General features: G+C 40.5%; 1 protein-coding gene across 1 annotated transcript in view; it reads left to right on the top strand.

The window, feature by feature from the left end:
• The window catches only part of SLC44A5 (solute carrier family 44 member 5), a 174309-nt gene that overhangs the window by 50406 nt on the left and 98674 nt on the right, over window positions 1-25229 (top strand). The gene's annotated exons all lie outside the window — the stretch shown is intronic.

Genomic DNA, 25229 nt, shown 5'->3' with positions numbered 1-25229 from the left:
TATTTTGCTAGGATTTCTGATCACACATTCATTGACTCTCTTAACCCCTCATTTCTTATATAAAATAGAACATCTCAGTGACTGTTCTGTCACTTCTTGTTTCCATGGAGACTCTCTTTGAATGCAGTTATAATTAGCATGCTGCAGCCACAGTAGTTTGTCCTCTGAAAGAAATAAGAACATCCTAGGAAAAATGTGTTATACTGTCAATTTTGGAACACTTAAACGGAAGCAATTTCTATGAACTATGAGGTCAAGCTAATAAAATGTGTTCTGAGGCATAGCAGTTTGGCTGCAGCATTAAAGAAGCCAGCTTGCAGATGTCTTCCACACATGTAAACATGATGTAAATGTGGAAAAATGTTGCATTAGGTACTTTGTCTATTTGCTTTTATACTGTGCTTATGGAAAACATTCTGATCTGAGCAACATGTAAGAGTGCTTCTACATAAATGTGTTTGCCCCCGATCACTTAGTTAGGCTAATCATTTGCAAACCACATGATGGATTGATAATGGATAATATAATTGTAACCAGAATGGAACCATTTGTCTGAAATGGAAAAAAAGAAAAGAAAGCCCCTGGTTCAATTAGATTATTAGAATGACTGGCAAATTTGACAACTATGCTGTGGCTTAGAAATGGGATTGCCTGGTTGAAACAAATAAATGCATATTTACCTTGATACATACTAATACAGTGTGTGATAAGGTAGCCATGGCTTCCTCCAATGGTTTTGCCCTTGTTCTTTTGTTTACACTCATCCTGTGGGTTGGCAAATATGTATTCTTGCTCGCTGCTCTAATTTAAATAGCCTACACTATAGCCACACTATAGCTGATTATTTGTATCATGTAATTGGGCGAAACTGATTTTTTTTTTTTTAGCTGTTCCAGTATCATTTTAGTTCTGGTTTTGGTACTAGATGTCTTTGGCAACCCTGCTTGGTGACATGCCAGGAGAGAAATGGGAAGTGTCACCCCATTCATTGTTCTAAACTGCTCAGCTGCTTTCAGTTCTATTGACCATGGTCTCTGTATTGGAGATAGGGGTAGTACCATATTGCAGTGGTTCTGGTCCTTACTGGGAAACAGGTTCTGAAAACTGACTCTATTTTAATTCTCTTATAGAGTTTGTCAAAGGTCAATTTTATTTAGACATTTGCATGAAGCCACAGGAAGCATTTGTCTGTGGAAACAGAGCATGGCATCATCAATATGTTGATGATGCCTTCCTCTATTTCTCTTTGTCATCAGATCTAGGTGCAGCAGTGATCTCTCACAATAAATGCCTGAAATCATTCACTAGACTGGGTGAGGGTGAATAAACAGAAATTCAGTACAAATAAGATAAAAATTATGGTAACAGGAGACTCAGTAGACTGACTGGCTGGGAAATGCCTGGATCAGATCCATAACTTGGGGGTATTCCTGTATCCAGTTTTGCTTTTGGAACCATGGGTAGTGACTGTGACCCATGGTGATTTTTTCAGCTTCAGCTAGTTCATGCCCACAACTCAGACTATGAGATCTGGCCAATGTCATTCATACCTTGCTAAACTGCGAATTTTAGACTATTGTAATGCATTGTTTTTGTGCGACTGCCTTTGAACACAGACCAGAAACTTCAGTTAGTTTAGTGACTGCAAGCATGGCTTTTGATGGATCTAACCAGTGAGAAAATACTATGCTTATTCTTCAGCAATTGCAGTGATTAACATCTAGGATCAACAGAAGATGATGGCTGGATCTATAAAGCTCTGAAGTATGTTGTGGAATATTTCTTCCCTCTGCTCCATGTTTTAAGCCTGCCTTTGCCAACTTTCCTGTATTTTGGACTACAGCTTCTATCAGCCCCAGCCAGTATGTAGGACACAAAGTTGGCAAAGACTGCTATAAGATCTGTGACAAACTCCTCTTCATTTGTAGCTGCAAGGTTTGCATCCACCAGTGTATGGCTTTTTCAGTAATATTTTCTCCAGTGTGTAGAACTCCCAGGAGGCTCGTTTAATCCCAGCGTTTCCCCCCCAGACACAGACAGAAACATTTTTGCTCTTTTAATTGAGACATGTTTTGAATTTTATCCTAGCCTCGCACCATTTACATTCATTTTAAAATTGTTATATTAAAAGCGTTCTGTCATAAACTGCTTGAAAACAGGTCAAAGGAGGTTAAACATTTCACAAACAAATAAAATGAAACTGTGTGAGGAAGCTTCTGCTGCAGTTTCAGTTTCTCTTTAATTATTAGATAATATCAATTATTATTCTTTGGTTTATCTCCCTCTCAGCCTTGGAGAAAGCTTTGAAGCTGTTGGATTAACAGGCAGTCCTTAAAGACTTTAACATTCCATACATGTTCTCTTTTGTTTCCTATATCCCCAAATATTGTCCTGTACTAGTAGAATCATTACGGACTTATACACATCGTCCAACACACACTGTAACTTCAGAAATGTACAATGGCCAATATTCTTTCAAAATGCTACCTATGAAATGCATACAAATGGACTTGCTGCCTTTCCAGGTGATTTGACACAACTTTAAAATGCTGTTGGGTGAACAGGAAAATGTGCTCAGAAATTGATTTTTCTTACACCATTTCAGAACTACCTTTTCTCAGTAGATTTAGGAGGTTGATAGGCCTGGTGACTTTAGGTGAATTTCCTGGGTGTTGTTTTTTTTGTCAGTACACATTAAATTGTTGCTTTATGCTGGTTTGAACTTTAGAACAATGAATACCACAGAAAAAATGGCTAAAATAAGTGGAAGAAATATATAGTGGGGGCAGGGAATTTTGATGGATACTAGATAGCAGATGGGCCAAAACTCTTGTCTACAATGTTATCTGTATGCAAAAACCGAACCTATGCATTGTTCAAACTCACCATTTCCTGCAGTAATTATTTCATCCACTGTGGATATCCTCTCAGATATCGTGACATGTTTGTCCTTAAATTAGCTCCTAGCTTGTAAAAAAACTGCTACGAGGAAGAAATATTTTTCAAAAAAGGTTAAATGTGTTCAGAAACTCCCCATCACCCTCTAAAACCTATAGGAGAACTTTGAGTTATTGGCTACCCCAAGATGGCGGAATCAAGCAACACAATATAATGAGTCTTGGTTGATGGTGTCTTAGAGCAAAAGCAGGACTCCGTTTATATATATTTAGAGCTTAATATAGTGAGTCCCATATTTTGATAGCTGGGATCTCTCAAAATGAATGTCTGTGACACAGTCATCTCACATGTACGTCAAAGGGCAAGAGGGTGAAGTTTAATACTATTTCAGCAGATGTTCTTCACTAAGGTCTTTAGAGAGTGGATATCTTTTGGTTCTGGTCAAGTATGCTTAGTGGTCTTACTAGTAGCCTACAAATAACACTGGGTTAATGTCTCTGTATGTGTATCATGTTTCCAACCAGAATAAAAGACGACCCAACAGGAAACTGGTCTGTGATTCTGTGTGATTCTAGTGATGTTTGCTGTGGTCCACCTTTAGCTCTAGTATTCAGCTGAGCTCTTTTTGCACTTTGTCCAGGCCATATTAATCCTGTAACCTTGTTGTCTCTGAATCTGATTTATGGCCTGACCTTTGGAGGTACTTTCTGACTTGCTTACTAACTTTTATCTTGGTATTGACCCATTTTATTATCAGTTAATCCTTCTGGTTTATTGCTTGGTCCTCTGCATTTTCATTCATCATCCTGCTTTTAGTTTTCACACTCTTCCAATTATGTCTGGCTTCCCGCTTATTAAGTAGAGCCATGCATGCCAAATCTTTTAAAATATTTTTTTAAACCAAAACATTTATTTACTTTATAATCTGCTGTTATATGGGGCTGTCAGGGGTTTAGGAGCAGAGGCAAGGCCAAGGGAGGAAACAGAGAGCGAAGGGGAGGAGGCAGAAGAAAAGATGAGTGATGACGACGACCCGAGATCTCCTAGTCTTTCCAGTGAATCAGAGGATTCACAGAAAGGAGCACCAGTGGCCAGGGCAAGGGGGGAGTCTAGGGGGGCACCCCAGGAAGATAGAGCCAGAGGGGACTCCGAGGAGAGCAGTTGGAGATCGGGACCAGCGTCACAGCCAGAGAGCAGGGAAGAAGAAGGGAGCCAGGGGGCAAGCGCTGGCAGCTCACCACAGGAGGGAGGGCATGAGTCAGGAGTGGCCACACCTCCATCGGGGAGCGAAGAAACGGTTAAGAGGAAAGTGGAAGGTTGGGCGCGCGCGCCAAGTTCAAATGCAGAGGAAGGCGGCGCAGTAAGCAGCCCGGAAAGGGAACCAGGTCCTAAAGCCCGGCGCAAGGAGGCAGGAGGGTCCGGGTCAGCGTCAGAAGAATCCAGGAAGGAAGAAACCCCGGGGGGTAGAGGGACCCAGAGGAGGACAGTCAGGCGGAAAAGGTGGAGCAGGGCTAGGATATTAAGTTGGTGCACAAGGGGCGGAGACTCAGACGGAGCTTCGCCGATCTAGCTACTAGACGTAGAGTTGCGCGCAGCAGCGTGAGAATGGAAACTGCAATTCAATAAAGACTTTTACTTAATGATCGCTGGCTAGCGTGGTCCTCTGTGAGCTAGGATCTTCAAGCAGCTCTGACAGGGGCTCTCAGTGGTCTGTCATCCAAAGGACTGATCAGGTTCACACCTGCTCAGTTCTTACAATACTATCTGATCAGGTACTTCTAAACCATTTGCTAGGCCCAGTGCCAAATCTTAAATGGCCATGAAATGAAATGAAGGTAAGAAGTGGAAGTTGTTAAGTAGTCATTTTATACTAAGAGATTATGGTAATTTCGGGGGGGGGGAATGTTATATTTATGCTTTTAAGTGCTTTGCTTTAGTGCGTTTGTTAATTTGCAAATTTTGCTGTGAACCCTCTAGTGAGCCAGTAAACAAATATGTAATTTTGGTCTAAATGACATAAAGCTAAGTATTTCTTCATAACTTTCTGCATTAAAAAAAATGAACAAGCCCCAGTTGTTACTTCTTTAGCAATAACCATTTGCAGTCTGTGTATGTGATATTATACAAGCCTAATTAAACCAGAGGGATTTGCAGGGAGAAAATTTAGCAAGTTAGAACTGGATTCAGCTCTCAGAAAAGTGTAAATCCATAGGAAGCTAGTGGAGTCATAGTTGTTATTTACATTCAACAGGAACTGAAGAACTGCATAACTAGTACTGAGCATCCAAGGGAACCTTCAGTTTGCACTGCATGGATAATCACTTTTGAAACTGCAGAGAGTTTCAAAATGCAAAAGGAAGAAAAAGGGAGGTCAGAATATCCACTGGGTATATGCAAGCCCTTGAACAGACTTCAAGTATCTGGATGCTGGCTCTTCATTGTTGTTGCCATTTAATCCTCAGTGACACATGGCCCTTTAGTCGTAAACCTCTTGGACACAGCTTTTTATTAGCCGTCAGAAAGACAACAGTGCCAGTTAAAACATTTAAATAGGTGGCTTGCAGATTTAAAGAGCTTGGGACAGAACCTGGTGGCCACAGTGTTGTACTAGGGAGGTCTTCCAGGGAGCAAGTCTTCCAGAACTCATGGCCAGGAGTGATGGGTTGCATTTAGGTGTTTATTGGTTTTGTTTTTGTAGGGAGGGGATGGAGTTACAAATTGTGCTGGTTGTATTGGCATTTTAAAAATCTGAGCCAATTTGAGGGCACTCCTTTGGAATTATTGGTTAGCAATTAGTAAACCACTGACAACTCTTTAGTAGTGATATTCTCATTTTGAATTTGTGTGCATTCATTGTGTTTTTCAATGAATAAATGCATTTAGGAGAAATAGCTTGTTGAATATTGTCTGATGATTTGAATAATAAGGTTTAAAGAAAATTCAGTTCACAGGGCAGTTCACTGTAGTGGTTATTTTATGATCAAATTACATAAATTAGTGTCAGAAGCAATAGAACAATTGTTAACAACAAAATCAGACTCACAAGAACAAAGAAACATCAGGGAAAAGATGGGTAATACTGTATCAAAAAGTTTCAAAGGCACATTTTGTTTAAACTAATCAGAACGATACTGTAGAATTGTTGCAGGAGTTTTGAAATTCCTTTGTGGCATGGGGCTCTCAGTACCTGCATGTATAATTGGGCTTCTAAAATTAGTAAAACAGCCTGAAAACAGCTGTGCGACACCAGCAGGTTGTGGTGCTCAATTATTGTGCGGCTGTCCTCTTTTGTGTCAGTGCAGCCTACAAAGGAGCTGATTGAGGAAATCTAGAGAGATCGTGGAGTGGTGGCGTTATCATCCTTTGCTGGCCTGTTTTTTGAGAAGGAAGAATGAAAGTCGGTAGAGTCTCTGTCTGTGTGACCTTTGCATTGAGGTCATTGAACTTTGCTGTTGGAAGGTACCTTGAAGGTCATTTGTTCCAACTTCTTGCTAAGTGCAGGAATCTTGCAACTATTGCATCCCTAAGAGATAAACATTCAGCCTCTGCTTACAAACTCTGTGCAAAGGTGTATTCTTGGAACATAAGACCTTCCCTATCCAGTCTGGATGACGTCTAAGCATTTGCAACTAGACATGTGTCCTAGATTCAAAGTATTCTGTTTCAGAACAGACACTGCCTCTCTATCTCTAAAGAGGCATCTCTTCTGAGTGCTTTGCTCCCAAATACTGTTCCTTTACCAGAGGGTCTGTTGCTATGGGTCCTAATTAACAACTATTCCTATTGGGAGCTCTGAGGAATTTTGAATTTGCTAAAATGCTTATGGCTGACTTTTCATGTAGAATAAAGAGGTGCCAAACTGGAGGCAAGATTCAATCAAGTAGTTTTGATGACATTCTAAAGTTGAAAGATACAGTTTGAATGGTTTATGAATAGCTCCACTACTGAGACGTTAAATTACAGCCTGTATAACCACATGAGGACGATGAATACTGGATACATAAAACACTTTTATTGCCAGTTACCTTTAAGGTTGAGCAGAATGAAAATCCATCATGCGGGAGCAGTCCTGCAGCACATCTTGCACAAGGGGATTACAGTAAGAAGGAGAGAGAGAGAGAATTTGAGATTCAAGGAGAAGGAGGGTTTCAGGGCCTGTGGCCCAGGAAAACGAGGATTACTGAACGCATGATATGGGAGGAAAAGCATTACAGCTTGTGTGATGTTGGGAAGACACCGATTATGGCAATACAAATTTGTAAACCTTCACACTTTTTAAAAATAATGTTAGTTAGAGAAACCCAGTGGAGATCTGTTTCAACAAGAGACCGCTATCTTTACAGTACAGTTGTTCGGCACATTTCCTTCCTAGCAAATGCGTAGGTGATGTAATTGTTATCATGCCTCAGCACATGGGCATGTGACACCCTGGGGTGTTTATGCGAGTAAGAAAATCCAGCTTGTTAAAAGGAGGATTAAAAAATAAAGCGTATTGCAGAAACCAATTACTTGAAGTAAAACATGATCACTGTAAAACTGCTGGTTAGTGGTGATATTTTTTTTAATGTTTGCAGAGTTAAATGAGCACTCTGAAATATTTATTGCTTGTTCAGAATGAGTTTTCAGTGTCATTCATACTTTTAGGTAACATTAGTTGTTGACTTTTCCACTTCTTGAGAGATGTCAGCTAATTTAATGCTCATCCGGAAGAGGTAGTTTAGACAGGGCTGTGTGTGCTGATTTTCTTGCACTTCATTCCCAGTAGGGCCCTTGTGTGATACTGGGATGTTACACACCCCACAAGCACACCAGTATGTATATATATACAGTGGTGCCCCGCAAGACGAAATTAATTTGTTCCGCAAGTTTTGTCGTCTAACGAATTTTTCGTCTTGCGAATCACGAAATCCCATAGGAATGCATTGAAAATCAATTAATGCGTTCCTATGGTCAACAAAAGTCCAAACAAAGCCAAATTTGGTACAACAACAGTTTATTAACTGCTCTTTAAAGTCACACATACTGTAAAGAGCAGTTCAAAAATTGAAGGGAAAATAAATTAACTTTATAAACAAAACATGTCTTTGTTTTTAGACAAAGGAAACAAAGCCGCGAGACGTTTTCGTCTTGCGAAGCAAGCCCATAGGGAAATTTCATCTTGCAAGGCAAATCGAAAATGGAAAAACCTTTCGTCTAGCGAGTTTTTTGTCTTGCGAGGCATTCGTCTTGCGAGGTACCACTGTATATGGAATGTGAACAACAGCTTTCATCTGGGATGCAAGTGGGCTTTCTTAATCCTTCTTCATCATTTTATTAGAAGGCCGCCTTTCGCTAATTAAAACCATGGTCAAGGAGACTTAGAGCATGAAAAGATTTACGGCATTACAAACAAAACAAAAGTAGTGATAAATAATAAGTAAAACGCATCAAAAAAACCAACGCAACAAAATCGAACAAATTCCACGAAAAATCTCAATAAGATCTAAAAATAAATATACAAAAAGTAGTATCAATTACAGCAACAAAATCACCCAACACACCACCCTAAATAATACCACAGCCCCTTGTTAGGTGAGCAAAATATGAAGGTTTTGGAGTGGTTGTTGTTTGCTTGCTGTAATGGTCCTTGGCAGTTTGTGGTATTAAGAATGAAGGTGGTTTGTATGGGTGTCAAGGAGTATTGCTTAGAATGAACTTACAGTGGTACCTCGGGTTAAGTACTTAATTCGTTCCAGAGGTCCGTACTTAACCTGAAGCACCACTTTAGCTAATGGGGCCTCCTGCTGCTGCCGCGCTGCCAGAGCATGATTTCTGTTCTCATCCTGAAGCAAAGTTCTTAACCTGAAGCACTATTTCTGAGTTAGCGGAGTCTGTAACCTGAAGCGTATGTAACCCGAGGTACCACTGTACTCATTTCTACTGATTGTGCCCTAACCCATTCAGTTGCTGCTATTAAGGCATAACACATTGTCGTGGAGCAGGAAGGGGTAGATAACATGCTGCATTGACTGTATGTCATGTTTATGCTACAACTGTTATAGCACATTTGTAAAACTCTCTCCAGTGGGAATATTACATATTCCACTGCAGAAATGTACAGGATAGAAATATGTTGCAGATTTTAGTGAGAATTTACAAAGGAAGGAAGCTGATGGTAGCAGATGGCAGTTGAGTTTCCAGATTACAATCTGGGAAATGTGTACTTCCTTTTAAAATTCACTGATCAACAGAGATATATGGTGGTCTAGACAGCTCTTGTCAGTTCCTTGCCTGATACTTCCCTCTGAGCTCCTTCTCCACCTGCAGGACACCAGCTGTGCTCTGTTACAGGTCAAAATGTTAAAAGATCATCTGAAAAATGGATGGGAGCAGCATTGACAACCATTAATGCCTTTAAAGGTTAAACACGTATTCTGTGGGTTTCAAACTGACAATCCTACTATTAAAAGTCTACAGTAGGGTTCATGCAATCCATGGGTGGAGATGTCAAAGAGCCACAGTTCCACCTACATATGAGGATAATAGCATATGGCTATCTTACGGGATAATTGTTAGGAGTGCTGATTTGTGTGAATTGGATTGAACCCCACACGATGTATAAATGCACAGTACTAAAGTAAACTCGTTATCCATAATGGCACAACTCTCCAACAGCCACATTTTATGTTAATTGATACTACTGTACTTCAGTGAACTCCCAACCACCTCTCCGTTGCATTTTGTATACAAAAGCAGTAAGAATGTGGTAGTTGCTAGCTAAATGTTAAGTTGAATTAACATCTGCAGCTGTGAAGTAGGGCTGCAATAAAGGGGACTGAAGATGCAATCCAATGCTCACTTTACTGGGAACAAGCCTCATTGAACTCAGTGGGGTTTACTTTTTTAAATAAGGTTTTATAAAAGCCCCCCCCCCCGCGCCATAATACAATAAGAAAAAAGAAACTAAACTAAATGAAAACAAAAAAAACAGAGAAAGAAAGAGAAAAGAAAACACCAAAGGGGGAAAAATAGTTCTGTGACACATGTTGGCTCTTTATTGTGGATATGGCATAATTCATGGTCTGCAGTTTACACTTTTGAAAAACAAATGAATACACCCCTAGTTTTATCTTGGTCAGTTTTAGGATGGAAGATGCGTGTTTGGCTGGGATGATAACACTGGTATTGGTGTCATGCTAAATAATTTCTCAGTACCTGGACCATAAAGAAGGCTGATTGCCGAAGAATTGATGCTTTTGAATTATGGTGCTGGAGGAGTCCCATGGACTGCAAGAAGATAAAACCTATCAATTCTGAAGGAAATCAGCCCTGAGTGCTCACTGGAAGGACAGATCGTGAAGCTGAGGCTCCAGTACTTTGGCTACCTCATGAGAAGAGAAGACTCCCTGGAAAAGACCCTGATGTTGGGAAAGATGGAGGGCACAAGGAGAAGGGAACAACAGAGGATGAGATGGTTGGACAGTGTTCTCAAAGCTACCAACATGAGCTTGACCAAACTGCGGGAGGCAGTGGAAGACAGGAGTGCCTGGCGTGCTCTGGTCCATAGGGTCACGAAGAGTCAGACATGACTAAACAACACCAACAATACCTGACCTTGAGTAACAAAGTAACACAAAACTCTCAGTTGCTTGGCAGTTGAACTGTTTTTTGTGGTGTTTTTTAAACACATGCTCCTCAGTGTGTGGTTATTCTTTAAAATATCTGTGTTAAACAAAATATAAATTCATGAATGAGGAAAATGTGAGGAAAGAAGCTGTTCTTTGCAGATTCTATAGCTACCATTTTGTTTAACATAGTAAGCCTTCTAAAACTGATCTCTGCCAATTGAGTTTTGTTTCCAATTTTCTGCACTCAGTTAAAATCCAGTTCAAATGGACAAAATCCAGTTCAAATGGTGACTTCGCGCTGGGCTCCCGAGGGCTGCGCAGAGCTGCCTGCATTCTGAAGCCTGGGGCGCGCTTCGTGCAGCTCTCCGCTCCGTAGGATTGCGGATAGCAGGCTGTTCTGGGGGCTGGGGTCGGGGGAAGCTCGGGCTTCCCCCACGTCAGCCCCATGCCGGGGGGGGGGGGAAATAATTTTTTTTCTTTATTTCCCCCCAAAAAACTAGGTGTGTCCTATGGGGCGGTGCGCCCTATGGGGCGAAAAATACGGTATATATATTTTTATGTAAAAAATATGCACCTGTAGTTCTATGTGCATAGGTTAAAATATTGATTATAGGATACAGGTGAAAGCAGCAGAATGACTTTGGATGTTTCATGCAAAAAATAGGCTATTTCTGTTCAAACTGAAGCTAAATGTACCAGGCAGCAGACTTTCACATGCATGTCCTATCATTTTATTGCCTTATCATTGTTTTCAAGTGCATGAATGCAGCATAGTGCATAAAACTGAAAATGGGCTATAAAATGTTTACATTCTGTGACTTTTTTATTAGGATTTTAAAATGATGAAGCATGCAGTTAAAATGTGAAAATCAATATTGAAAAATACAATATATGAATGTAATTGAGGGGAACTATGCCTTTCCCTTTTGGTTGTGTCTGGTTCTGTTGTTAATAGTACTTAAAAAAAATTTCAATATTATTTAGAGGATTATTTTTTTTTAATGAGCATTTTCTATTTTTTAACATTTAGTCTCATGTGTCAGGCCTGAGGAATCTCTCCCTCCCCTCCCAAAGGTTTCAAGGAGCCAGGAGGAAACAAGAAAGTTTTACTTATGATTTAATAAGTCACTGCAGTAACAGACAAAGAATTCCAGCCTTTCCTCCATGATGGAGTCACTCACTCTGGCTCCTTCTCCTCCTTCCCCCTTCCCCAACAGCACCCGCCTCTATGGAAGCCTCCCATTGCCAAACATTGCTGCGTATGTTGTTCTTGTACCCACAATGACTGTCGCATCCTAGGGGACGGAGGATCCCCTATGCTGTCTATTGAAGCGTTCGCTGACTGCTCTCTCCCCTCCCTTACTTCTCCTAACTCAGCATACCTTGCCTGCTCACTACATAGCTTGGCTGCACTTCAATACTGTCTCTCTCCTCCCTTCAGCTCCAGGAGAAGGTGGGAGTAGGGGAGAGATCCCCACCATTCCTCTGCCTCTTCATTCCATTCCCTGACATCATGAGAGACACATTTCCTATCAGCAGGTTTCAATTCTGAATCCTTTCTTCACAAAGCTGTGTCTGTCAGATAGTGGGTGCCAGGTAATTTTGATCAACCAAGGGTGGGGATTGTTTGACTTTCCAGCTATCAAGACTCCAACTCCCACCAGTGCCAGACAGCACGGCCAGTGGTCAGGGATGATGGGAACTGTAGTCCACAGGTTTCCCACCCTTGCTTTACAAAGAACTTTGGATTGTCATGTCCTTTGCTGTATTTTGATATTTGTTGAGTACCATGAGTGTGCACTGCTCGTTACAGAGTTACATGGGCAGGAATAGACAGGCCCATGCCCTTTAAAATCTAAAATAGAGAATGAAGAAAACAACAAATGGTGCTCATGTGCCTCATCATGTAATCAATTATGTGGGGCGGGGCTAACCTGCCCCTCCCCCCAATATTTTATTTAAGTTGGCACACCTGCCCTACATTATATTATCCCTCCACAGCATTATCATTGGTGTGTTACTGAAGAGGAACTGAGGGAGCTAACTAGAAGGAAGAGTAATGGTCGTAGAAGAAGAATGGATAGCACAAAGGAGACAACTAAAGTCTCTGCTGGAAGAGAATATTTGCTGGCGTGTGTATAAGAACTTGTATCTGGCTTTTATAATTTAAAGCATAAAGAATTTTTATACTGGTAGCATCTTTAATTTTATGTGCTGATCTGCAAACATTTCCTCTATTCATTGATTTCACAGTGAATACCACTGCCCTTCACTACCATGTAGTTAGAATAATATTGAATCTAAACTTGGAACAGATTGAAGAAACTCCTATTGGTAATTCTGTTCTCCACTGGTCATTCTGTTCTCCACACTGAAGCTCTTTTTATACTTGTTATATTAAACCCCCATAAGCAAAGACATATGCAGAGAATGAGAATATTTCCTCAGTTTCTTTCTCCCCCCACTCTCACACACTTCTTTTGTAAAGGAGATTGAATGGACAGCAAAATGTAGAATGATTTAACATATTATATTTACAACTAGGACAAGAACTTAATATAATGTATGCAGCTCCATACGGTTTCATTTGGTACATCCTTTGTAGCCTGAGGGTTTGGAAATACTGTAGCCACAGTGCAGCTATAAATATTTTATCTCATCAAGGAAGTAAAAAATGAAAAGAAAAGAAAAAGATATAACTATGAATCTTTTAATTATGTTACTTATGCATTGCTTACATTGTGTTAGTTATACAAAGCTGTTTAAATTTTCGGAATAGTGACAAACCTCTCTCCCCCATGGGTTGTAGTCCCGATAACAGTTCTCCCTCCTCCCAGTAAGTAAAGAAAAAGCAAACTGTGAACAGCTTCACACTATGCATGACAAGTGGGGAACAGCCATAGCAGTGTTTCCCAACTTGGGCCTATAGCTGTTTTTGGCGTATGACCCCCATTATCCCTACCTAGCAAGACCAGTGGTCAGAGATGATGAGAATTGTAGTCCAAAAGCAGCTGGAGACCCAAGTTTGGCAAACATTGGGCCATAGCTCAGTGGCAGAACATCTGTTTAACATGCAGAAGATCCCAGGTTTAATCCTTGGTATCTCCCACTGTGGCTGGGAAAGTCCCCTGATCCCAAACCTTAGACAGTTATTGTCATGTAAACAACACTGAACTTGATGGCCCAATGGTATGATTTGATATAAGGCAGCTTCCTATGTGTATCATGTACTTTGACCTTCATACAGTAGGACTGTTACCAAAAAGTGGCCCATAGTTAAGAAACCTAGCATTACTGGAACACTCAGATCCTTCATTTCATGCATTTGTTTTCTAAATTCATGTAACAAATCTTTAAGAATGTTTTAGTCAGTTATCCCTAAAGAAATTACGTGTCTTTTAATATTGATTATGAACAACCTCATGCTACAGTGGGCTAGTATGTAGAAGTTGTATGAATGAATAAAATCCAAACACTGCCTTTATTAGCCAAGGAAAAACAGAAGAGGACCTACTGAAAGTAAACAAATAGCAGAAGAGGTGGAGAGGACTTGTGGGTACATTCCTTGTTGGACACTGGTAGTGTAAGATTCAACAATTCAGTGTTGACATTAGAGACTGGATTTCATGAGAGAATAATTTATCTGCATATTTGAAATTTTCTTCTGCTCCCAAAATCTAACACGGATAGACTTCTGGAGCTTTTTCTTTTCTTTCTTGAGACCAATCATAACAAATAGTGGCTGGGTGCAGGGGATAAAATGTGAGGACCATGCAGGTCATTTAACTTCCTCTCTTGTGAAGTGGAAATGTAATCATTCTGGAAAATTAAACATGACTGACTTGCATTACTGCGTATGAAGGTACAAATGATAATTATAATCATTCTACATCAGACGTTTATATGTCATTTATATCTCTTGTCATTTCGCAAGGCTAATTTTACACAGCATCCGTCACATAATAGCTCAAGAAGTAGGACCAAGGTAGAAAGAGAGAACCTCCTTCTTCACCCCCAAGTCATTATAAAAGTCTAATAGAATATAGAAAGGACATCTAGCAATCAAAATGTCAAACAATTACAGTGCCCAACTAGCTCAACACCAGTTTTTCATATCCATATATCTGTATTTTATAAAATTAATGTGCATAAAGTGAATATGGTTTGACTACTCAGATAAGTATATATTCACTCAAATAAACATACATATTCAGAAGTTCATCCACATTCACCCAAAAGTGCTAGTGCTTTTCAACTTACACTGGTCTGGGGGAAAAATTGTGTGCAGTCCTGAATGTGTTTACTCAAGTCCCATTGTGGGGCTTCCTCCCAGGTAAAAGGGTATAGGATTTCAGATTTGGTTAAGAAAATATGCAGAGGTAAATAAGATATTCATGTTCAACTAGGAAGATATTAAAATATTAATACGGGATCAAATTATAGGACTCTGAAGTATTTCTCTGATAGCTCCATCTGTGTAGTGATGCCAAGGCCTAATACGAGAAAGGGTAAGGTAAAAGGTAAAGGACTCCTGGACGGTTAAGTCTAGTCAAAGATTACTATGGGGTGCGGCACTCATCTCACTTTTCAGGCAGAGGGAGCTGGTGTTTGGCCACAGACAGCTTTCCAGGTCATGTGGCCAGCATGACTAAACCACTTCTGGTGCACGGAGGGCAGTGATGAGTGCCAGAGCACACAGAAATGCCGTTTACCTTCCCGCCGCAGCAGTATCTATTTATCTACTTGCACTGGTATGCTTTCAAACTGCTAGGTTGGCAGGAGCTGGGACAGAGCAACAGGATCTCACCCCCTTGCGCTGATTCAAACTGCTGACCTTCTAATCGGCAAGCCCAAGAGGCTCAGTGGTTTAGAGCACAGCGCCACCCATGTACCTCAAGGGTATGCAGTACTGACACCTTTTTTCTAGAAGAAAAGCACTGGTTAAAAATGTAACACTTCCTGTAACAACTTCCATGACACCTTTTTCCCCTACAGTAAAAACACCCTGAAGATCTGTATGTAGAAGCAGGCTTCTGTATAGAAATATATTCAATATGGAGAGTAAAAGAAAAGGGGCACTTTCTCCTTTTAATGACACTGTAGCATGAACACAAATAATTGTGCCATATTTTTAATTTATTCATAAAATATATCATCTTTCCAATCTTAAAAAGAACCCCAAAGTGATTTCCAGTTATTAAAATCTCATCACAATTCGAACTAGGAAGCATTAAAAAGCCAGAAGACAAATAGGTGAATTGCAATCACTGTCACAGGAATAATAGCTTGTGAGCCACTTAATGTGCGTTGGGAGAAAAGAGAATGGCCATGTGACTCAGAAGATCCATAGAACTACCTGCAGCTTTGGCCCCTCCCCCAACACCCTAACTTGGAACAGCTATCCCCGTTCCCAAGGCAATATCATAAACTGGTTTTGAAATATCACTCATTTTCAGAAGTGTTTTGCCAAATAGATTAATGGACTTCTGTTTGAGAAACAGAAAGGTTAAGGAAGCATAGACTTAGAGGAAACACAATTAATTCTGATTTATTTCTGTATTGGCATATTTTATTGACATATACAGTATATTTCTGCTTGTACTATTGTAGTCGAATATTGCTTTTCCCCTTTTAAGTGAGTAGATGAGACGGCATTGCTCTCTGATTGTTTTAATTGCTAAGTGAGATTTATTCAAACTTGATTGCCATTATGCAACTGAAGGAGCAGGTTGTTCCCATTATAATGATGCCTCGGTGCCGGTGGAGGGGGGGGGGAGGCGTTGGGCAACACCATGCGGTCCTTGAATTGCAGGAATTGGAAAGAGGCTGGTGTTGATGTGAAAACTTAACCTCAATATACTGCATTATGTAAATTGCCTGCTGGAAAAAATGGGGAAGGAAGTGCTTGTTTTCACTGTTAGGCGGAATTAGCTTGACACTGAAACATCTTTATATTTCTTTGCACTGTACTGGTAATTGTACAAAGGCGAACAATGAATAACAAAAAATTCTGTCTTGCAAAACAGCTGATGTCAATCTAATTTAAGTCAGAGAATATTTAAATATGTCTGCACTCATTCCAATAATACGTATACGTTCATTTGTCTCTTCACAGGAACTGCCATTCACCCACCCCGGACATTCTGTAGAGCAAAGCTTGGGCTGCCAAACGTTTGGTCCAGCAAGGCACATTTTAATTTTGAGAAAGTGCTGTGGGCGCCAGTGACATCACTTCTGTGGGGGTGTGGCATAAAAACATGGCTGTCATGGGAGGGAGCCGAGTACAGGCATTGCTGGTTGCTCTCTTCCCAAATGCACATGTTCATTTCACATATACAGGCCACAGATAAATATATCCCTCAGCCCAAGTACATCTCTTCCTTTCTCACAAACCACACACACATATTCATACATACATATTTCACATACATACATATTTCATACATACATTTTCAACCCCTGCTTGCAAACATACACCACAAACACACCTCTCCATCTCCATGTATGGGCTAGTTCTGCGCAAAAAATTGAGAAGAATGGTATCTGTATGTTTTGCCTCATATCTCAGGTTCTAAAAATGCTAGAAACTTTGTCTGTTTAAATGAGAACTGGGAACCTAGGGGTTATGATTTATCTGGGGTACACCAAAGAAGGCCTTTGTGGGCACCTGCACACACTGGGTCAGCAATCCCTGCTGTAGAGTCTTGTGGAAGCATGTCATTGCCTCAGGACATGCTGAGGCACTTGAGTCCAAAGGAACCTGCAGCTTTATTAGCTAAACAGATTAACCTCTGGATCATTCCAGTCAAAAGGTCTAATGACCCAGTATAGCCAATGTGTTGTCTTGCCCCATGATCCAAGTATGCTTCTATTTCTTTTTCTCCACCAATGCCTCTGTTCTCTGTTCCCTTTTTAGTGCCACACAAACATCTCATTCCAGCCAGACTTTCTTCTTGGTTCATCCCCCCCTCTGGTTTTCAAGCGCTCATCTATTTCTTGCTCTCCTGCTAAATTCACCAGCCATCTTTCAGTTATAGCACCAGTGTGTGTGTGTGTTTGTAACAGCTTATATGTGTTATATATGCATTAATAATGTATCTCCCAACAAGCAAAGATGTTAATTATTTTATATTAGATCACAGTTTTAAAAGGACCTGTTTAAGGATTCAGAATGCAAAGCAACCGCAGGGCATGTGGGATTATAAAGCAAGTACTGAAGTGCCTAATTAGGCACTGCACTTTTCTTTCTATAACAAATCTTGCTGCTCTTTTTAATGAACTTTTAAAGAAGTAGTTAAATAGTGTTGTATTCTACAAATACAGAATTCAAATCGATCTTATGAAAGCAAAAGTATAAACGTAACAGCGCACTGGTTTTAAAAAAATACTAAATACTTCTTTAAACATACAGAATCATAGAATCGTAGAGTTGGAGGGGACCCTGAGGGTCATCTATTCCAACCCCCTGCAATGCAGGAATATGCAGCTGTCCCATATGGGGATTGAACCTGCAACCTTGGTGTTATCAGCACCATGCTCTAAACCAACCGCGTTATGCAGTGAATCCAAGGTTGTGTATAGGGACCATGTCTTTAGGCAGATCTTATAATAAAGCTTTCTCACCTTGTACACATACTGTGCTGTATATCCTGTGTGTGTGTTCATTTTAAGCAACAGGTCATTTTAAATATTAGTTAAATTGTTTTTTAAAAAAGTTATTTAGAAATGTCTAATTTCTTATATGAGAGTAGTCCATGGAGCATGCGGATGGACAGACAGGTTCTTAACCACTATGAGCCAGAGTAGAGAGGCACTTCTCTAGGCTTGCACCCTGGGTAGGAACAAACCTAGCCAACCCCTGGGTACAGCTCAGTTTTATACAACAAAATCTGAAAATCTGAAGCAGAAATTTCCCTTTTCTTCTTTAGCAATTGAAGAGGTATAAAATGTTCATTCTCACTAGATGCCACAATAGATTGCTAGCATCCAAAAACTACAGCCAAGGAATTAGATGATTTTTTTTAAAAAAATTGCTTATTAAATTTGAACCCCACCTTTACGTCAAAAGTTGCTTAAGGCAGCTAACAACAATAATATAAATTAAATATAATAAAGTACAACAATAAAGCAGCAATAATAATAAAAAGTAAAAATGCGAAAGCAAGGTTGGTAAAATATGCCTATAAACAACCAGTTGAAATCAATTTGAGCATGTTTTCGAAACTTCTTATGAGAAAGAGTTACTCTATATATATATATATATATATATATATATATATATATATATATATATATATTTGCTTTCGTAGATTTTCACGGGTACAGGAATGCAGGTTTTGGTGTCTTCGGGTGTCTTCCCGTGTAAGAGTTGGGGTGTCTAGGCGACGTTTCGACGAGGTCTCACTCGTCATCTTCAGGCTGGTGCTTTCGGCTTCTTGTTACTGGAACAGAGCAGGATCTCAGTGTTTGAGTTCCTATAAATACTGTTGAGGGGGTGTGGTGTATAGCCTCCAACGTTCTGGGCAGAGAGGAAGTTCCCAGGTTAGTGTGCCTTTTCTTCTTTTGTTCATTAATTACTTGAGGGATATCTTGAGAGATTTCTTGAGTGATATTCTGAGTACCATTTAGGAGGGTCATTAGGTGTGGATTAGTTGCTAAAGCTTTCGTGTCTTGACCTCTTGAGCTTGTGAAGAGTTTTTCTGAGAAGATGGCTGTACTGCACTTAGTTGTGCTCTGGCTTGGCTTCGTGTATAGGGGCGAGCTGTGGTTTTGTGCCCTGTGCCAGCCAGATCTGTGTAGGGATTGCAGGGGGGTGCAGCATCCGGAGGTGCCACTATGGTTTGGCTACTGGATGGTGTCTGTAATTTATCTGTGGAGAGGGTCTGGGTTTGGGTCTGGTGTGGTTGATTGGAGATGGCGTTCTGTGTGGTTGATTGGAGATGGCGTTCTTTGTAATTTGGCCACACGGGAAAGAAAAACTAGATAGCTTCCTCACACATCTCAACAGCCTACACCCCAAAATACAATTCACTATGGAAATAGAAGCCAACAACCAACTTCCCTTCCTTGACGTCCTAATCTACAAAAAACCTGATGGCTCCCTAGGACACACTATCTACCGGAAAAAAACACACACCAACCGCTACTTACATGCACAATCACACCACCACCCTGCAGAAATAAACTCCGTAGCCAAGACTCTCATCTCCAGAACCAAACGCCTGGCTGACAAAGACCACTTGACAACTGAGTTACAGAATCTCTCAAATGTGTTAATCGCCAACGGATACCAGCAAAACAGGGTTACGAAACTAATCCAAAAAGAAACACCCCCCAAAAACCAAGACACAGAAGAAAACAATGGCATGGCCCTCCTTCCTTATATCAAGGGCACTACAGATAAAATTAGCAAAATCCTCCATAAACACAATATCAAAACAGCCTTTTGCACCAACCAAAAAATAGCCAATATCCTCAGAAACCCCAAAGATAAAATCCAGTTAGAAAACCAAGGGGTCTATGAAATACCCTGCAAAGTCTGCCCAGCCACGTACATTGGACAAACAAACAGACGAATAAATGCACGTATCGCAGAACACAAGAATGCCGTCAAAAAAGAAGAAAAAACTTCCTCTCTTTACCAACACATGAAAGAAACAGGACACGAAATTAATTTTGCAGACTCCAAATTGCTCTTTAACATGGAACATCACCACAAGAGAATAATCATGGAAGCCATCGAGATAGAGAAACACCCTCACAACATGAACAAGCGTGACGACACGTCCCGCCTGCCAGACATCTGGAAATTAGCCCTCCCCACAAAAACCGACACCAGAACCAGAGGCACACAGAACGCCATCTCCAATCAACCACACCAGACCCAAACCCAGACCCTCTCCACAGATAAATTACAGACACCATCCAGTAGCCAAACCATAGTGGCACCTCCGGATGCTGCACCCCCCTGCAATCCCTACACAGATCTGGCTGGCACAGGGCACAAAACCACAGCTCGCCCCTATACACGAAGCCAAGCCAGAGCACAACTAAGTGCAGTACAGCCATCTTCTCAGAAAAACTCTTCACAAGCTCAAGAGGTCAAGACACGAAAGCTTTAGCAACTAATCCACACCTAATGACCCTCCTAAATGGTACTCAGAATATCACTCAAGAAATCTCTCAAGATATCCCTCAAGTAATTAATGAACAAAAGAAGAAAAGGCACAATAACCTGGGAACTTCTTCTCTGCACCACACCCCCTCAACAGTAGAGAAACACCCTCACAACATGAACAAGCGTGACGACACGTCCCGCCTGCCAGACATCTGGAAATTAGCCCTCCCCACAAAAACCGACACCAGGACCAGAGGCACACAGAACGCCATCACCTATCAACCACACCAGACCCAAACCCAGACCCTCTCCACAGATAAATTACAGACTCCATCCGGTAGCCAAACCATAGTGGCACCTCCGGATGCTGCACCCCCCTGCAATCCCTACACAGATCTGGCTGGCACAGGGCACAAAACCACAGCTCGCCCCTATACACGAAGCCAAGCCAGAGCACAACTAAGTGCAGTACAGCCATCTTCTCAGAAAAATCTCTTCACTAGCTCAAAAGGTCAAGACACGAAAGCTATAGCAACTAATCCACACTTAATGACCCACCTAAGTGGTACTCAGAATACCACTCAAGATATCACTCAAGATATCCCCCAAGTAATTAAAGAACAAAAGAAGAAAAGGCACAATAACCTGGGAACTTCTTCTCTGCACCACACCCCCTCAACAGTATTTATAGGAACTCAAACACTGAGATCCTGCTCTGTTCCAGTAACAAGAAGCCGAAAGCACCAGCCTGAAGATGACGAGTGAGACCTCGTCGAAACGTCGCCTAGACACCCCAACTCTTACACGGGAAGACACCCGAAGACACCAAAACCTACATTCCTGTACCCGTGAAAATCTACGAAAGCATATATATATATATATATATATAGTGTTTGTGCATAATCCTCATTGCCCACCTTTGCTAGACCACACTGCTGAATTGACAACTGATGAAAGAAGCCACAACTGACAAATTGTAGTAAATAAACAGAATTAATTGTGGTTTGTTTGGTTAATAGGTGGCTGATAACATTTCAAGTCAGTGCTTATCTGTGCTTTAAAATGCATGATGTATGTCTTATTATGACACCCTTTTAATGTTGGTTATTATTTGACAGCAGGCAAAATGTTATGTGTGGCATGTCATTGAAAACCAGGATCTGTCAGGGCAAATTTTGAGAACGGGAAGGCTATTAGAGTTTTGTGCATATTGGAACGGCTGTGAGTTGGCATCCCTGATTCATTCATTTTGTTCTCTAAAAGCTCACTAAAGTGGCAGAGAAACAAGACATTGTGGTTTGTATAAAGCAGGGGTTTCCTCTTATAATGGGAGTCTCACACACAGTACTTAACATTGTAAAATGTGGTGATGGTGATATAATAGGTACAATAACAGAATATTATCCTTTTAAAAATGGCAGAATGGCAGCATTCATTAGGCATGTAGGCAGAGAAGATCTGTTACATAGCTCAATATTTCAATAATAAAAGTCCCAATAACACACTGATTGTTTACAACTTCCCCAATGTTAGGGTTTTATATTACATGGAGACTGCTTCTAGTTCAATTCAGATCATCCGGGGAGTGACAGTATGAGATATTTTGCATCATTGTTTGCCCTAGACTTAGGCAACCAGGTCAGTCTTAGCCCGTTAGCATCATTTAGTTCGGTTGCATATTATTCTACAGTATTGTTCAGGTCTACCATTCCAAGTGTGTTGCAGCCACGTTCTCTAAGTGGTCGTCTGGTTATCTGGTATTTGGCAGATGTCAAAACAATGCAGCTCCCAGGGCTCTGCATGCCAGAATGTTAGTCAAGTGCAGTACATATTTAAAAGAAGATAACAAAGGATGAATATGAAAGACAAGGTCAGAAATTCTGAAAAGCTTCAAGTAGCTGCAGTGTATTTTAAATTATGTCATAGTATTTGTCATTCTTTTGTTCACAGTACATGCTTTTTGTTCGAGAATAAAACAGAGTATGAGCCTCAGCTTCCCTTGTATATGTTTTATATGTCTTAATCCACATATTTCAAAAAGAGTTTTTTGGCTTCTGAATTTATGCATATGTTTATTTGTTTGTTGATAACTAGTTCTGAGCCTGCTGGAAAGAATGGGATAAAAATTCAGATTTACTTTTTTAAAATAATAATAATAAAGTGCCTACCTAGGCCTTGTCAGACCCAATATGGGGGAGGGTTTTATTAATGGCTATGTTGAAAGAACTACTCCAGCTAAACCATTTTCCTTTGACGACAATGCAGAGCTGATAAGACATGCCCTATATTGTATCTGACAACTTCTGGTACCCCTGACACAAGTCCATATCATAGGGATAGAAAGCCTTTTTTTCAGCCTGAGAACCCATATCTCAGTGGGGGACAGGGCCAGCAGATATGTAGAAGAAGAAGAGGAGGAGGAGGAGGAGGAGGAGGAGGAGTTTGGACTTGATATCCTGCCTTTTCACTCCCCTTAAGGAGTCTCACACCGGCTAACATTCTCATTTCCCTTCCTCCCCAACAACAAGCACTCTGTGAGGTGAGTGAGGCTGAGAGACTTCAAAGAAGTGTGACTGGCCCAAGGTCACCCAGCAGCTGCATGTGGAGGACCGGGGAAGGGAACCCAGTTCACCAGATTACGAGTCCACTGCTCTTAACCACTATACCACGCTGGCTCCCCAATAATAATATGACTACATTCCAGCCAAACACAAGCCAGAGGTTTCTGCTCTCCTTCTCCCACCTATATTTCTCTAGCCAAGCAAGCAGCAGACATTATCACACATGCTGCAGATAACTCCCTGCACTGATAACCACACACTGGAAAAGGTTCTCGCAGCAGCATGTAAAAAGCCAGTGCATACAGCCACCCCACCAGCCATCTCAGTGTATGGCACAGGTAGTTCAAAGTCAGTGCAGCCAAAAGCTATTATGCAAAGAAGATTGTGAGAAAAGGCATTTTTCTAGCTTTCAGGCATTCCAGTTTAGTGTTCGTGTGTATACATGAATAATTATTGAAAGCAATGGTGAAAAGTATAATGGAAAAGGAATGGTTGAATATATGCAGAAATGTATTTAAATCTCTTAATGAAAGGTCACATTCCTAAGCATAGAGGCCTGCAAGAGTTGCAGTAAAAAAACCAAAGCATTGAAAAGCTTTGAACCAAAGCATTTGAAGCATGCAGTTAGGAAACAGAGTAGTAGGATAAAAATAGACATTCAGACCCCATTTCTAAACATCCATTCATTCATCATCGGTTCCAATGTATTGTATTAGCCATAACAACAAATCCAAAAGTATTATTATAGCTATTCAATAAAACAGAATGGTAAAATATAATTTTTAACAGTTCAGTCAACTACATTCTGCTTGGTAAAATCAGTTCATCATTCCCTTTACTTCTGAGGCTCAAGTGTGAGTGTTGTTACCCATGTAGCCAAACAGTAATATTAATGCAAAAGAGGGAGTTGTCAGCAGGCATGCAGGAACTCCAAAGTTTACAGGAGTACAAAAAAAGAAAACTTTAGAAAGATTCCTAAGGGGGAATCCCCAAGAACACTACAATGATTTCTGAGCATGTTCAGTGGCTACTGAATACAGTACAAGCTAACTCCTGGGAGGTGAATGGGAAGCTTGCTGAGATGAGAATATAATGGAGTGTCCTGGCGGAGAACATCACTCACTGACTGGAACAGTGAACAAGAGCATTTCACATTTCGACATTTCTGCAACATTTAATCGTGACTTTTCAGACTGCATTAAAATAGCAGTGCTACAATACTCAAAAATCACTGTTAAAAAAGGATATAAAATACAATCGCATCTTGCATGCAATTAACTTGCACGATGTCAACCTTGTGGACTGCATTGCTTACTTTAGTGTTATTGCTGAACTTGATTTATAAACACACTTGCCAGAAATGTTGGGCACCAAATGATACAGACAAAATGATACAAAAAGTTAAATATACGAAATATTTTTAAACAATTGTCTAAAGTTTACATCCTGAATGTGTGTGTTATCGTACCCTCAAAACCCTTTACACTGGCTATGCTGCTTGCAACACTGTTTTTGTTTGCAGAATGTTACTACAGGACTTCAACATGGTATACTAGTGGTATTTAAGTGAATAAAACTGCTTCAAAACTTCCCTGAAATTAACGAAACTCTAAAAATGCTCAAGTTTGCACAGAAAACTAGAAGCCTCTAAGCAACTAACGCAAAGGCAACATGAGAATGCAGCTGTTAACATATTTAAATAAATAATTGAATAATACACAAAGCAGACTGTGTGGGATATATTTATACCACTGCAATGAATGCAATGCAATCTGTCTACACATGCAAAGAATATACAAGTTTTGAAGGGGTGGGGAGAGACACACACAAAAAGCAAAGACAAAGAAAACAGTTGGTGAGTTACAAAAGGATTTGTAACAGTTCGGAACTCTACCAGGCAATGTTGCTTCCCAACCTACGGTGATTTGAATAGGGTTCTGTGTGTGCATTTGTGTACTTTGGAAAAGAGGTGGTTCTCTATAGGAGTGACATTTATAGCAGCAGCCGTATGTTGGCACTGGGTGATATCAGTTTTCTTTTAGTCGT

Source organism: Podarcis bocagei (genome assembly GCF_964188305.1).
Source record: "Podarcis bocagei genome assembly, chromosome: 5".
Classification (NCBI taxonomy): Eukaryota; Metazoa; Chordata; class Lepidosauria; order Squamata; family Lacertidae; genus Podarcis; species Podarcis bocagei.
Note: the sequence above shows the minus strand (reverse complement) of the source record. Positions and strands in the feature narration are given on the sequence as shown.